The 15,807-nt window shown below is 43.2% G+C and overlaps 1 pseudogene; it reads left to right on the plus strand.

The window, feature by feature from the left end:
* Positions 1-11,204: 11,204 nt before the first annotated feature.
* Positions 11,205-11,647, plus strand: LOC119062700 (60S ribosomal protein L29-like; annotated as a pseudogene).
* The last annotated feature ends 4,160 nt before the right edge of the window (positions 11,648-15,807 follow it).

A 15,807-nucleotide genomic window follows, 5' to 3' on the forward strand; every position in this document is an offset into this window, starting at 1 on the left:
CCCGCGCGCTGACCCGGGAGTGAGCGGGGCCGGGGGCTTCAGGTTTTCCCCGCGGCCTCCGGTGGGTTCCTGCCGCCGCTCTGCGGGGGAGGAAGCCGAGGCGTCGGGTGGGGACCCCCGGACCCCGGGAGTCAGAGCCGAGACCTGCTTGGGCTTCTGCACAGACGCGCGTGCCACGAGTTCTTTCGTCGAACTCACCTGGGCCGGCGATGTCTCCAGCGCTTGGCGAGCGAGGGAGCCCTATCGGGACAGGACTTTAAAAAAATAACTGTAGGAACAGTTCAACAACTGCCCCAGTTCCTTCTTATTTTTTTTAAAATCCTTACTTCCTCTTCCCTAGCCCTGAGCTTTGCATCTCAGCGCTCGATCCCTGAAGGCTGGAGCCCGTGGTCACTCCCGCGTGCTTAAACTGGGCGCTCTCTTTCCATACCGCTGATAGAACATGATTTTTTTAAAATTTCCAGTTCTGTTTCACTGGGGTTTGAAAGCATCCCAGTTTAACAGAGGTTTCTCTCTCACACATATACCCAAGACAAAAATAATGTTGGCACATAAATACTGTTCTCACAATTGTTTACTGAGGTTTACATCCATTCTTCTAGATCTGTTTCCTCCCTCTGGGTGGGGAGTAGGAAAAGTGGGTGTTAGAGGAGGGGAGGGGGGGCAAAGGGAAAGATGGTGTTTACAGAGGACGTGGCTGGAGTTGGCCCAGTGGACAAGCTAAGCTGCAAAAATGAGGAAAAGGTCAAGGTGTAGACTACTGCTAAAAAAAGTAAAAGCTACACTTACGGGGTACCTACTGTGTGCTAGACAAGTCACATATGTCATCGCTTACAATCTTTATAACCTCTTCTAGTCTATGTACACCTTCCAACAGCAGTCCCCAACCTTCTTGGCACAAGGGTTTCGTGGAAGACAGTTTTTCCACGGTTCCTAACAGGCTCCAGACCAGTACCAGTCCTATTGTTTGTCTGGGGAGGAGAAAGACAGAGGATGAGGTGGGTAGGAATGAAGATTTATAAATAGTATCTCATTTAATTTCTCACGCTAAATCTTTAAGGTAGGTATGTATAATGATCTAATTACAGATGAGAAAACTGGGGCTTAGAGACAGACACTAAATAATTTGCCTAACACAATGGATGCTAGCATCCAGGAAATAAACACCACAACGTCCCTTATGACCTCGCTTTCGTTGGTGAGGTGCCTGGTGACTCACGCAGAGTGTTTCTGGGATTCTTTTTCCAGGGTCAGTTTGGAAGGGCTGGTTAGACAGTAGAAATAACTAGGAGGGGCGTAAGCCATGTTTTTCGAATTCCATGAAGTAGATATTTACTAAAACCTAGCAGGCCAAATTCATTCCTTCGTGGTTAAAGCATATGCTTTGTATTATTTCAACCCTTTAAAATCTATGGAGACTTGTTTTCTTACCTGGATGTGGTCTATCTTGTTGATTGCTGCTTGCATGACATCTCTTTTTCCACTCTTTCACTTTCCACCTGTCTGTGGCTTTGAATCTAAAGCGTGGCTTGTACAGACAGCATGTAGTTGGACCATGCTTTTTCTGCATTCTCCAGATCTCTGCCTTTTCATGATCATGTTTAATTGCCTTAAATTACTGATAAGGTAGGATTTACATCAGCCGTTTGCTATATATTTTTGTGTTACTTCCCTCTTGCTCTCTCTCTCTGTCTCTGTTACTGCCTTCTTACTATTTGTATTCCTTTGTTATTTCTTTAAATCATTCCTTCTGTCCTCCCTCTCTCTCCTCCCATTATGCGGATGTCAGTATGCTTGTTGGTGTCCCTCAGGTCTCTGAGGCTCCATTCATTTTTCTTTATTCTTTTCCCTGTCTGTTTCACAGACTGGATCAATCTCAATTGACCATCAGCCAGATTAACCAGTTCTTTCTTCTGGCTACTCAGATCTGGTGCTGAACCCCTCTAGTGAATTTTTATTATTATTCTTTTAGTTATTGTACCTGTCAACTCCAGAATTCATATCTGGTTCTTTATAAAAAAAATTATATCTATCCTTACTGGTATTCTCTATTTCAAGAGACATCATTCTCATACTTTCCTTTATTTCTTAAGAGATGATTTCCTAAGGTTCTTTGACCATATTTGAAATAGCTGATTTGAAGTTTTTATCTATAATTCCAATACCTGTACATCCTCAAGGATAATTTCTTTTGACTTTTTTTTTCATATGGGCCATTCCTTCTTGTCTCTCTGTATACATAATTTTTCATTCAAAACCTGATATTTAAAATAATACAGTGTGGCACTGTGGCCACCAGAGTCCCCCCGCCCCAGGGTTTGTCGTGGCTGTTGTTCTTATTTGTTTGGTGACTTTTCTAACTTAATTCCATGAAGTCGGTTTTCTTTGTCTATGTGGCTACTAGAGTTTCTGCTCCATTAGCCTAGTGGTCAATTAGTTAATGACCAGATAGAGATTTCCCTAAATGCATAGAAATCAGTAAGTTTACCAGTGTTTTCTAAGATCACAGAGTTGTTTGCAGGTTACTGATTTCCAGTAATGGAGCCAGTGTTGGAGTGATGAAAATCGAGCAAGTTAAAACAGCACACAGTTTGCTCTTCTCACCAAGGCTCAGCTCCTTTTTTTTCTTTCTTTTTTTCTTTTTTGCATAAGCATTCCCTGAACTGTTGTTGCCAGGTCTTTGCTAATTTCCACAGTTCTGAAAAAGTCGACCCTGACAACTTTTGTTAGCTTTCTTTCATGGAGGCAAAATTTTCAGAGGTCCTCACTCTACCCTTTTTGCTGTCTTTTTCCCCCCTAAACTAACCTTTTATAATATCATGTTATTAAATCTGTAAAATTAACAATCAAAAAAGACATTATTAATAAATTTCCTGGTGAAACTAAAAATTGCATCTACCTGAGGTCTTTTGTTTTTGTAATCATTTTTTCAGGTGCGTGTTTAAATTATAGTTGACATACATAGTTTATTAGTTCCAGGTATACAGCATGGTGTTCAGACACTTCTGTGACTTACGACGTGATCAGCACAGTAAGTCTAGGACATGCCTGTCACCAGATGTAGTTATGACAATACTATTGACTGCATTGCCTGGTGTACATTACATCCCTATGACTAATTTTATACCTGGCAACCTGTATTTCTTTATCTTCTTCACCTTCTCCACCCATCCCATTACCCCTTCCCATCTGGCGACCATCAGTGGCCATCAGTCTGCTTGCCATGTCTTTGAGTCTGGTTCTGTCCTGTTCTGTCAGCTTGTTTTATTGCTCTTAGATTCCAACATGCTTCTCTTTTCCTGTCAGTAGAATCTGTAGTAATAATGCTTTTTCATTCTTTTTTTTTAAAGATTTTATTTATTTATCTTTAGAGGGGAAGGGAAGGAGAGAGGGAGAGAAGTATCAATGTATGGTTGCCTCTCATGTGTCCCCTGCTAAGGAACTGGCCTGCAACCCAGGCATGTGCCCTGACTGGGAATCAAACCGAGATCCTCTGGTTCACAGGCCCACACTCAATCCACTGAGCTACACCAGCCCAGGGCTGCTTTTTCATTCTTGATATAAGTACTTTGTGATTCCTTTCTTTTTCTCCTGATTAATCCACAAAATAGATTATTAATTTTGTTAATTTTTTCAAAGAACCAGCTTTTGACTTTCATCTTTGCTGGCATTTGTCTGCTTTCTTCATTGATTTCTTCTATTATTTATTACTTCCTTCTATTTACTTTTGGTTTCATTTGTTCCTTTTCAAGCAAAAAGGGTCGAAACTTATGAAGTTAGAATAGTAGATTTACTATGGTTAAACTTCCTTCTTTTCTAATATAGGTACATAAAAGTATAAATTTAAGCACTGCTTTATTTACATTCTACAACTTTTGATTTGTGTGTTTTCATTATCACTTCACTCATTTTTCTAATTTCCTTTGTAATTTCTTTGATACATTAGGTACTTGTAAGAATATATGCTCAATTTCCAAATATCTGGAGCTTTCCTGGATACCTGGTTGTTACTGATGTCTAACTTAATTCCATTTTGGTTTACTATTGAAGATGCTTGTCCTTTGAAATACGTCGAGACTTATTTTATGCCTCAGCATATGGTCTATCTTAGTGACCACTCCTAGTGCCCTTGAAAAAACAGTGTGTGTTGAAATCGTTGACTATATAAATGTCAATTACATTCATGTTTGGAATTTCTGTATCCTTCCCAATTTTTTGTCTAGTTGTTCCACCAACTTCTGACCGGAGATGTTAATTTCTCCAATAGGATAATTAACTTTGTATTTGTCCCATTTTTTCCTTCCTTTATTGTGAAGCTTTGTTACTAGGTAGTTTCATGGGTTGAATGGTGTACTCCCCTCCCCCCACAACAAGATATCTGTTTAAGTCCTAACCCTCAGTATCTGGGAACATACCCTCTTCAGCAACAGAGTCTTAGCAGATGTGATCAATTGTGACAAGGTCATTAGGGTGATCCCCAATTCAGTACGACACAGGAAATTGCCACATGAAGACAAACACACGTGAAGAGAGGACAGCGTGTGACAAGGGAGACAGAGATTAAAGTGCTGTAGCTGCAAGGCCACACCAAAGCCAGCTGTCACCCCAGGGCTAGGAAGAGACAAGAAAGGGGTCTCTCCTGCAGGTCCCGGAGGGAGCACCACGCTTCCGACACCTCGGTTTCAGACTTCCACCCGACGGAACTGTGAGACATTACATTTTTGATTTTTCGGTTTTTTCACGCCCGATTTGTGGTATTTTGTTATAGCAATCCTCGGAAACTAATACAGGTACATGCACCTTAAGGATTTTTAATATTTTAAAATACTCAGTCCCTTTATAATTCTGAAAAGCCCCCCCTTTATATCTCATAATAATTTTTCTCTTGAAATCTACTTAATCTCGATAGCAATATCGTCACACTAGGTTCCCTATTCTTTTGTTGTGTGGTATCTTTCTGTCCTGCTGCTTTCAACTTCTCTCTGCTTTCCTGTATCAAGCATGTCTCTTGTAGGCTGAATATCGTTAGGTCTTGCTTTTTTATCCCATCTGACAATCTCCGCCTTTTCATTAGAGTGGTTAGTCTTTTTGCATTTAGGGTACTTACTGATTTTAAGTCTACCAAATTGCTACTTGGTTTTCAGTTGTCTCTGATTTTTGTTCCTCTGTTCACCCTTTCCCACCTTCTTTTATTTAATCAAATATACTGCACACTTTACTTTTATTTCCTTTTATTGGCCTTTTTACCTATACTTCTTTTTACTATACAGTATTTCTAGTGGTTCTAGGGATTACAGTATGCCTTCTCAGCTTATCAGTCTATCTAGAATTAGCATTGGATTAATAATTCATACAATATTGAGAATTTTATTACATTAACATTTTATTTACCACCTCATGGGCTATTGTTACCATATATTTTACATGTACATACATAGTAAACCCCATACTATTACGGAAGTCGTTAAACAAGGAAGTTAGTAGACAGAGGTGGCTCTTACATTGGCAGTGGAAGTAGCCAAGATCTAAGCCAGAGTCAGTTCCTGTAAATACCTGGAGGAGAGGAAAGCAACCCTTGAGAACAACACTCACAAAGAGCAAACCAGGCTTTCCCCAGTAGGGAAACTGCTTACACCATAGCCAGTTCACTAATACAGGACGTTCCCCTAGCTCCAGCTCCCAGGGCACCCCTAACCACTTCCGACCTGGCACTGGCTGATGTGAATCTGTTTGCTTACATCAGCTCTCCAAAAATCGAATGTGCCTCAGTCTGTCTTCTGACCATATTACTCTGTATAATTACGTTTACTTTAAAGTCACCTCTCAAAGAAAATGAAACAAGAAAATACAGTTGGGCAAGAAAGGGCTACATTCTCTCCATTCCCGGAACCCTTCCCGTGGATACAAGTTAACTCCAGCATGTTCTGTGATGCAGGCCTTCGGACAATGTATTCTTCCGTCTTTTATCTGAAAATGCCTTTCTTTTGTCTTCCTTTTAATAGGTAGTTTTGTGGAGTATGTAATTCTAGATTGACTTCCTTTCAACATTTTAGAGATGTTATTCTACGGGGTCCATCAGAAGGAAGGTTTGCTTCAGTGTGCTTGGTAGGGTACATGAATGTCTCGCATGAGATGGACAATCATATGAACATTTCACCTAAAACATCACATGGTGTGCTTGAGTGTGACAGTGTTGTGTTACAGAATGACGTGCTCTTGATTTTGCAATAAAAGATTCTGTCATAAAAAAGGGGGGTTCGTTGCGCCAGACCCTGCATTGCCATCTGGCCTCTATGGTTTCTGGTGAGAAGTCGACTGTCATTTGTTTCGCTTTCCAAAGTTTCGGTCACCTGCGGTCAGCAGAGATCCAAACATATACGCGAAGAGTTTCAGAAGTAGACAACCAATAAGTTTTAAATTGTGTGCCGTTCTGAGTGGTGTGATGAATCCCAGCTGGGACACAGAGCATCCCTTCATCCAGGACGTCCGTGCACCCTGTAGGTGCTCCCCGCTCATCGGTCACCTTGCCGCTGCCTTGGTGGTCAGATGGGTCACCAGACAGATATTCTGAGAGAGAGAGAGAGAAATACCACATTCACATAATTTTTAATAGAGCATATCATTTACATAACTTTTATTAGATCGCTGTCATTGTTCTATTTTATTATTGTCATTGTTAGTCTCTCACTTGCTTAGTTTATAAATTACACTTTATCATAGGTATGTACACACAGGAAGAAAACACAGTACGTACAAGGCTCGGTACTCCGTAATTTCAGGCATCCACAGGGCATCTGGGGACATGTTTCTGAGGACCAGGAGGAACTACTGTGTTTTATTTGATGGGCTTTGAGACTATTTCTTTGCGATTTTCAGCATTTAACTGCGATGCGCCTAGGTGTCTTTTGTTGTTGCTGTCCTGCTTGGGGTTTGCTAGGCTCCTTGGATTTGTAACTTGATGCTTTTCTCCAAATCTGGGTGATCCTTTGGCCTTCGTTTCCTTCATTTTTTTGCGTCCTATTCTCTCTTTAATGAACTATGTTCGTTTGCGTGATGTTGTCTCATAGGTTACTGAAGCTTTGTGAATCTTTTTAAATGTTTTCTTTCTCTTCCTCAGATGCGATCATTTCTATTTATCTAATTTCAGGCTGACGCATCCTTTCTTCCGAAGTCCCCAATTTCTACAGTTAAGTTCCTACAGTTAAACTTCCACTTCAGGTATTTTACATTTCCATTCTAAAATTTCCACTTTTTTTTTTTATGATTGCCATTGCTTTGTTTAGATTTTCAATTCATTCACTCAATATGACTATACTCTAAGTCCTTAAAAATATTTCTAACAGCCACTTTAACATTCTTGTCTGTCAGTTCCAATATTTGGGTTTTCCTAGAGTCTGTCCTATAATTTTTTTTTCTTGATCCAGGGTCAGATCTCTATGCTTTTCCATGTTAACTTCTTTACTGTAGGATGGACATTGTGAGCAATATGCTTTAAGAAGTCTAGATGATACTGTCTTCCTTTAGAGGGTATTGATTTTTGTTCTGGTAAAGCACTTAAATTACAGGCATATTGTTTTGGCCCTGTCAACCTTGGTTTCATTCTTTATTAGAGTGAGTATGTTTTAGTTTTTATTTAATCTTAGGACTTGGCCCTTGAACTAAGACATATTCCTGATGCCCACATCATGTCTTTCCTGGACTATCACCTGAAAGTCCGAGGTGCTCGTGGAGGTTCCGCACCCCGACTCTGGCCGTGTCAGGAAACCAACATCTCGCAGGTCTGCACAACCTGTACTGTCACCACTCAGCTCTCAGCTCCCAGACAGGTGGTCTCTGCGAGGCCTCATGGAGCCTCACCCTGCACCTGAGCAGCTGGGCCCTCAACCAAGGGCCCCTGGTGAATCCTGTGCAGACTCCTGTGGTCCTCCTCCTTCCATGCAACGTCTGCTTTTTCATTTATCTGCCCTCCAATTTTCACCTGCTCAGTAGCCCACTAATCCAGTCTCGGCCCCCCCTCAGCTCAGCAAGACACCTTTCCTCCTCCCACCAGAAATCCAGGGTGATCATGAGGCTTACCATGGGTGTTTACCTTCTCTCCAGAATCACAGTCCTACATTACTTTTTACCCAAGCCAGGGAAAAAGTTACATTGTATATTCTGTTCAGTTATTCAGTGGGAGGACAAATGTTGTACCAATTACACTGTTACAGCCAAAGGCAGATGTTTTTACGCCTTTTGTGCCAGCAGATACTTTCAAAACACTTTGTCTCATATTTTTGATGCTCTTTTCTACCAGGGCCCTGACCTTAGGCCTAGTCTACTATTTGGAGACTCTGTCTCTTATCCCCCCCCCCCCGACCAAAAAAAAAAAAAAAAGGATCAAGAGAATAAGAAGCTAGAAAATGGGAGAAAATATTTGGAAAAGACATATCTGACAAAAGACTGTTATTCAAAATATACAAAGAGCTTCAATAAGAACCTGCCCTGGCTGGTGTAGCTCAGGTAGATTGAGTACCGGCCTGAAACCCAAGTCCCCAGTTCTATTCCCAGTCAGGGTACATGCCTGGGTTGTGAGCCAGGTCCCCTGTAAGGGGCGTGTGAGAGGCAACCACACACTGATGTTTCTTTCCCTCTCTTTCTCCCTTCCTTCTCTTCTGTCTATAAATAAATAAACAAATAAATAAATAAATAAATAAATAAATAAATAAATAAATAAAAATTTAAAAAAGAAAACAAAGAACCTGAATTAAAAAATGGACAAAAGATCTGAACAGACACCTCACTGAAAAAGATACACAGATAGCAAATAAGGATATAAAAAGATGCTCCACATCATTATGTCAATTGGGAAATACAAATTAAAACAACAGTTACATAAGCCACATGCCGATTAGAATGGCCAAAATATGGGACACCGACAACACCAAAAGCTGACGAGGGTGTGGAGCAACAGGAACGCTCAGTCACTGTTGGTGAGGATGCGAAATCGGAGAGCCGCTCTGCAAGATGGCTTGGCAGTTTTTTTACAAAACTAGACATACTCTTACCATATAATTCAGCAATCGTGCTCCTTGGTATTTTACCTAAGTGAGTTGAAAACTTAAATGTCCACACAAAAACCTTCACACAGTTATTTATAGCCGTTTTATTCACAACTGCCAAATCTTGGAAGCAACCAAGATGTCCTTCAGTAGACGAATGGATGAATAAACTGGTACATTCTGACAATAGAATATTATTCAGTGCTAAAAAAGCAATGAACTATCCGGCCATGAAAAAGACACAGAGGAACCTTAAGTTCATATTATTAAGTGAAAGAAGCAAGTCTGAAAAGGCTACATGCTATGATTCCAGCTGTATGACATTCTGGAAAAGGCAAAATATACGGAGACAGGAACAAGACCAGTGGTTGCCAGGGGCTAGGGGGCAGAGAATAAATGCATAGGCAGAACACAGAGGAGTTTTAGGGCAGTGGAGCTATTCTGTATAACACTATACTGACGGCTATGTGTCATTATGAATGAGCAAAACCAACAGAATATACCACACCAAGAAGGAACCCTAATGCATACTAGGACTTTGGGTGATGATGACGTGTCAATCAATATAGGTTCATCCACTGTAACAGCTGTACCTCTGGTGTAGATTGTTGATATCGGTGGAGGTTGCTGGGGGGATGCAGAGCCTAGGATATGTGATGGGAACTGTCTGTACGTCTTGCTCCGTGTTGCTGTGAAAACTGCCCCAGAAATAAAGTCTGTTTCTCAAAATGGATTAGGAGTCGCCAAACATGGCTATTTCCAGGAATTAAATCCGTGCTGAAAGGGTGAGAACTCATGTGGCCAATTAGCTACATTTTTATTACTGCCATTACTCTGCTTAGGTGACAAGGGGTCTCAGGACTGCTCCCCAGAAGGAGGCCTAACGCAAGTTGCCGCACTGGTAACATTAATGGGGTGAGTGTTTGGGATTCCAAGGGTTGTACGAGGCTGCATTTGCTTTTTAAAAATGGGAGGAGGAGATGTTGTATACGTAGTTGTTAAAAATCTTAATATGACCAGGCATGAAAAAAATACCACATTTTGCTATGTATAATGTGCACCCACGTGTTTGGCCCAAACTTTCAGGGGAAAAATTTTTGTTTTAATATTTTAATTCAATTTTTTAAATTACTGATATTTATGTACTATAAATAGTGCATAGTACAAAGTTTTTTGTACTATAAAGGGTATAAAGTGCTATGTACTATAAATAGTGCATAGTACAAAGTTTTTTTGTACTATAAAGGGATTTTAGCATTTATTTTCAAATATATTATGGTACAAGAAATATTATATAACAAATAATTACAAAACACAGGAAGAGATACAAGGTATTTCAGTTACTACCCATGTATAATGCACATCCTTATTTTTCCTCAAATATTTGGGCAAATAAGTGTGCACTACACATTAGTACATAGGGGGGAATGTTTTTAAATATTATCCTAAAGATGTTTTAAAGGTTCACCAGAACCCTTATTCATGCTGTGTGGACAAAGCAACAGGTTTTAATTGTCTGTCAAGGAGCCAAAGGCATATTCCTGTTCTCAGCTGTGTTTGGCTCTTCTTCACATACTGGTTTTACAAGAACGTATTCTTAGGGGATTCAGTTCCAAACCTCTTGCTCAATTTCCAATGGTGGAATCTGGATTTGCTTCCTCTGGCTCTGTTGCTAACCCGGGGACAAGGGGACAGGCCCCTGGAGCAGACTAAGTCTGCTGGGTCTGGAGTCTGTAGAAGCCCAACCCCTGAGGCAGCTGCTGGCCCTGGGCTGTGGCTCCCGGAGGCTCCTTACCCACTGCAGCTCTATGGAAGAGATACACTTTGGGAGTATAAGCTGATCTCTCATTCTTTCCCCTCTGTACCTTTGGAGAACTGTGATGCCTCAGGAGGCGAGAAACATCCATGATGGCCGGGGTCCGCGGTCCATTTATTGCGTGCTGGAATCCCAGCAGGGCTGTTTCTGCACCCTTTTCTCATCCCACCGCCCCACCCTGCAGCCTCTCCATTTCCTGTTACCTAATGGTTCTGCTTCCTGATGTCTTCCTAAGTCGCACTCCTACTGACGCCATACCCCTTTTAAAACATTCTACAAGTTGTAAAAGTACACTATGCAACTCCGTGGTCTCAGGCGCTTCAGGAGCCATGGCCTTCAGTGCAGATATGGCCAAGTCCAAGAACCACAGCACGCACAACTTGTCCTGAAAATAGCACAGAAGTGGCATCAAGAAACCCAAGTCTTCTTGAACAAGGGGGTGGACCCCAAGTTCCAGAGGAGCATGTGCTTTGCCAAGAAGCACAAGAAGGACCTAAAAAAGATACAGGCCATGAGTGCACACACCAAGGCCATCAAGTCCCTCTGAAAGCCCAAGAAGATCAAGCCCAAGATCCCAAAGTGAGGCAGTCGCAAGCTCAGTCTGTCTTCCTACACTGCTCACCCCAAGGTCGGGAAACATACCCACGCCCGTATCATCCAAGGTCTCAGGCTCTGGTGGCTAAAGTCCAAGGCCAAGGCTCAAACCAAGTCCCAGGCTGCAGCTGTGGCTCAGGCTCAGATTCAGGTTCAGGCCCCCAAAGAAGCCCAGGCCCCCACAAAGTTTCCATAATAGAGGCCTCCAAATGCTGATGACGCTGGAAGGACAGGTGAGACCCTTGGGCTGCTGCCTGCATGGGGCTGGTGTCCTCCTCTGCTATTTGTACAAATAAACCTGAGGCAGGATTTTCAAAAAAAGAGAAAGAAAAAATCCAGTAAACCACGCGTGTGGCAAGACATTTATGGAGAAGAACCATGTTACGAAGGAAAGCTTCCGTCCAGCAGTCCCTCTTCACAGAAGTGACCGTGATTAAGTTTCACAGGTGTCCTTCCAGAGCATATTTACACATGTCCCATAGCGGGAGCCTTTTTAAAAAATGCCAATGGGAAATACACTCTGCAAATCTATAACGTGCTACAATTTACTTTTTCTTTTCTTCCCCGGAACCTGCTGCCGGAGAGGTGGTCAGGAGGACAGGCTCTGCAGCAATGTGGATCTGGGCCAGGCCCCTCCTTCCTGGGGTGTGTGATCGCAGACAGGGCCCCCCCCAGCCTCCTCTTCTTCTGTGAAAGGGAAACAATGAGAGGACCTACCGCGCAGGTTTGTTAGGTAAAGAAATTCACACACGTCAAGTGCTCAGAAAACAGCTGGCACGTGGCTATTGTCGTCATTTCTGTTCTCCCGAAGTTCCCTGTGATGATCTCGTCTCCAGCTGTGGGTCTCAGTGTGGGGCCAGAATGACAGCGGTGGCCTCCCTGAAGGTGACCAGGCCGGCGTGGTGGCAGGGCTGCTCGGGGCCTGCCGTGTCCATTTCCTGCTCCTGGACCGACTGCTGTGTCACACAGCCCCAGGGTGCTCACCTGGCTCACACTGCCTGTGTTCCCAGACCTGCAGCTCCAGGGCAGCCAGAGCCCAGGCTGGGTTTGTTTCGTTTTGTTTTGTTTTGATTGAAATCAGATGTTACCTTAGAGCCACAGTTCAGGCAGAAAAAACCTGCAAAACCCTGTAAGTGGTGCTCCCAAATCTAGTTATTCCACACGAGGGGTTGTATTACTTACAGCCAAGTTCAAGTTTCAGGAAAGTGTCCTGCTGAGGACAAGAGCCATTGCCATTCTCATTATATCCTCATTTTTTTCTGGAGTTTCACTGTATGCATTTTCCTAAATCCCTCACCAGTTCATTTCAGAATGACTTCTGTCTCCTGTTAACTGGAAAACAAAACAAAACTCTGCCCTTCAGTGAGGTATGGCCTTGACCTTCCAAGGAGGTCTGCTCACAGCTCAGGGTGAAGCTGTCCAGGGCTCTGTCTCAGCCCTGGGGGTGGTAGCTAATCCTCATATCTGCTATTCTTGTATTTCTTAGAGTTCTCTTTATTGCTCACTAGCCAGTTCCTCATTACTCCAGCTGTTATACTTCGTAATTCTTTATCTTAAGCTTTTCCTGTTTGAATTACTGCGTGGGTTCTCTCTCCAATGAGTGAGGCCATTCCTGAGATGGGGAGGGTGTCCCTGCCGGCCCTCCTCCTCTTTGTGAATGGCAGGAGCCAGTGGTCTGCCTGAAGGAGGGAGGAATATATGGGTTAAAGGAGAAGGTCTGGAACAACTGCCTTTAGGTAGAAATAAAGTTGAAAATTAGAACCGAATAGTACCTACCTTCCGAGTGGATTAGTGCTTTCCACTCGGAAAGTTTCCACCCGTTGAAAGTTTCTGTGGCACCCTCCGTTCAGAACAGAGGAGCAGGGAGCGGATGATCCAACCAGACCAAGTTTGAAAGTAGCTAAAGGGAAGTTAGCCGCTAATGAAGGTGCTTCCACAGTGTCCAAGTTGGAGACCAGTCCTGTGTGTGCCAGGAAGAAAGGTGGACAGCTGGAGGATCTCACAGGAAGGGGAACAGGCCCAGTGGGGCGCTGGACTGATCACGTCGAGGTGAAAGCCTTCCTACAGAGCTGAGCATCTGAAGGGGACGAAGCACTTGAGACCCTAATGGTAACCGTGGTCACTGCAGGATTGCTTACAATAGCCAGGGTGTGAATCCACCCATGTGTGAATGGTTTAGAAAAAATATAGTACAGACACACAATGAAATGTTACTCAGCCCTAAAAAAGGAAAACCTCCTACGACAATTTGGATGATGAACCAAAGAAGGTTCATCACGAGCTGAAGGAAGCCCGTCAGAGGGACGAATGCTGCGTGGCCCCACCTACAGAGGGCAGCACCCAGAACAGTCCACCTCAGAGTGCGGAGGGCTCCGGAGCCTGGAGGTGGGGGTGGGGACCTGCAGTTCAACCCGGAAACTTCAGATCTGGAGGTCCTCTGCGCAACACAGCCAGCACCCCGGGACCGGGGGCGCGGTGCACTTGAGGAGTTTTCGGAGATAGTAGGTCTCATGTTAAGTCTTCACACCATGGAAACAAAACAGGGCCCGAGGAAACTTTTGGAGGTGATGGATCTTTATTTCCTCGATTGTGCTGATGTTTCATAAGTGTGTGCATACCGTATTTTTCAGACTATAAGACACGCCCCCCAAATTTGGGAGGAAAAGGAGGGGTGTATCTTATAGTCTGAATGTAGCTTACCTGGCTCACTGTGTGTGGGGGGGGAGGGGCAGCGGTGGAGTCGGGGCACAAGTTATTAAATATTTTACCATATTTTTTGCTTCAAAAAATTTTTGCCTATTTTTGTCCTCTAAAATCTAGGTGCATCTTATGGTCTGGTGCGTCTTATAGTCTTAAAAATACAGTATATATCCAAACCCATCAGACTGAATACATTAAGTATGTACAGTTTTTGGCCTATCAGTTATACCTCAATAAAACTGTTTAAAAAATTTTTTAAATCCAAACAAAAAATAATAAAAGAAAACTTAGCCCAGCAATTCCGCTGCTGGGATTATACCCTAAGAGCCCTGAAACACTAATCTAAAAGAACCTATGCACCCCAATGTTCATAGCAGCCCAATTTATAATAGCCAAGTGCTGGAAGCAACCTAAGCGCCCATCAGTAAATGAATGGATCAAAAAACTGTAGTACATTTACACAATGGAATTCTATGCAGCAGAAAGAAGAAAATCCTACCTTTCAAAACAGCATGGATGGAACTGGAGAGTGTTATGCTAAGTGAAATAAGCCAGGCAGTGAGAGACAAATACTATATATCTTACCTTTAAGTGGAACATAATCAACAAAACAAACAAGCAAAATGTAACCAGAAGCATTGAAATAAGGAACAAACTGACAGTAACCAGAGGGGAGGGGGGTGGAAACACAGGAGAGAAGGGGAAGGGCTGAGAAGGAATTTGGACAAAGCCAGAGAGGGGAAGGGTTGAGGGTGAAAGGTGGGGATGGGGCGGGGGGGAGTGGTGGTGGGAAAATGGAGACAACTGTACTTGAACAATAAAAAAAAAAAATATCCTGATGGTGAGTAGACAACCTGCAGATGGACAACACTGATGCGTGGGGGGCAGAAAGGTAGTCAGAAGGTTCCTGTCCCCATGGAGAAAGGCTTCCGGGGGAAATGGGAGGCAGCCCCTCAGGCCACTGCAGGGACAGCCACCAGAACTTCTGGGGGGGCAGGAATACTGCTCTGAAACCACACTAGACTCTCCCTCTTCTAGCTGGGTGGTCTTTGGCAAGTTACTCAGTACAGAGTTGAGAGGAGGATCAATGAGTTATCACTTTATACCCACAGAGCAATAATAATCGCGGCTGCCACCTGAGTACTTGCTATTTTTCCCCGTCTGGAACAGTGCTCCTGGACCACTAGCCCGGAGCGGTGAGGCAAAGGTTGAGGGCCGGGTGTGCACTTTCGGCCGATGTACTTTGTTCGCATCTCCCCTCTTCTCTCGCGCCTCCGGAATGAACGGTGTAGTTTGGTATTTCCACACCTGACAGTTACGTCTCTGACCTCAAGCAGTAAGAGATACACTTACATTTTACGTGGTGATCTGGGGCACACACAGTGATGTTACTGTTCCATAAAGCAAAATGGAGTTACTGGAGGGGATGCACGATTTTTCTATTCTTCTGTATTTCATCTCTCAAAAGGCAGGTTGTGACCCCCTAAAATGACCTTTCTAGTAGACTGTTCTTCATTCTTTAAAAAACACCACTGTGGGGGCGGGAAGGTGACTCATAAACTGATTATAATTTGAAGAAAACACACCTTGAATCAACACTTCCCTTCGGTTGAGTCGATACTGACTAGTTAGCCGTTTTTCTTTCTGGTGTCGCTA

This window comes from Artibeus jamaicensis, unplaced genomic scaffold (assembly GCF_021234435.1).
Source record: "Artibeus jamaicensis isolate MK-2021 breed Jamaican fruit bat unplaced genomic scaffold, CSHL_Jam_final contig_1998, whole genome shotgun sequence".
Lineage (NCBI taxonomy): Eukaryota > Metazoa > Chordata > Mammalia > Chiroptera > Phyllostomidae > Artibeus > Artibeus jamaicensis.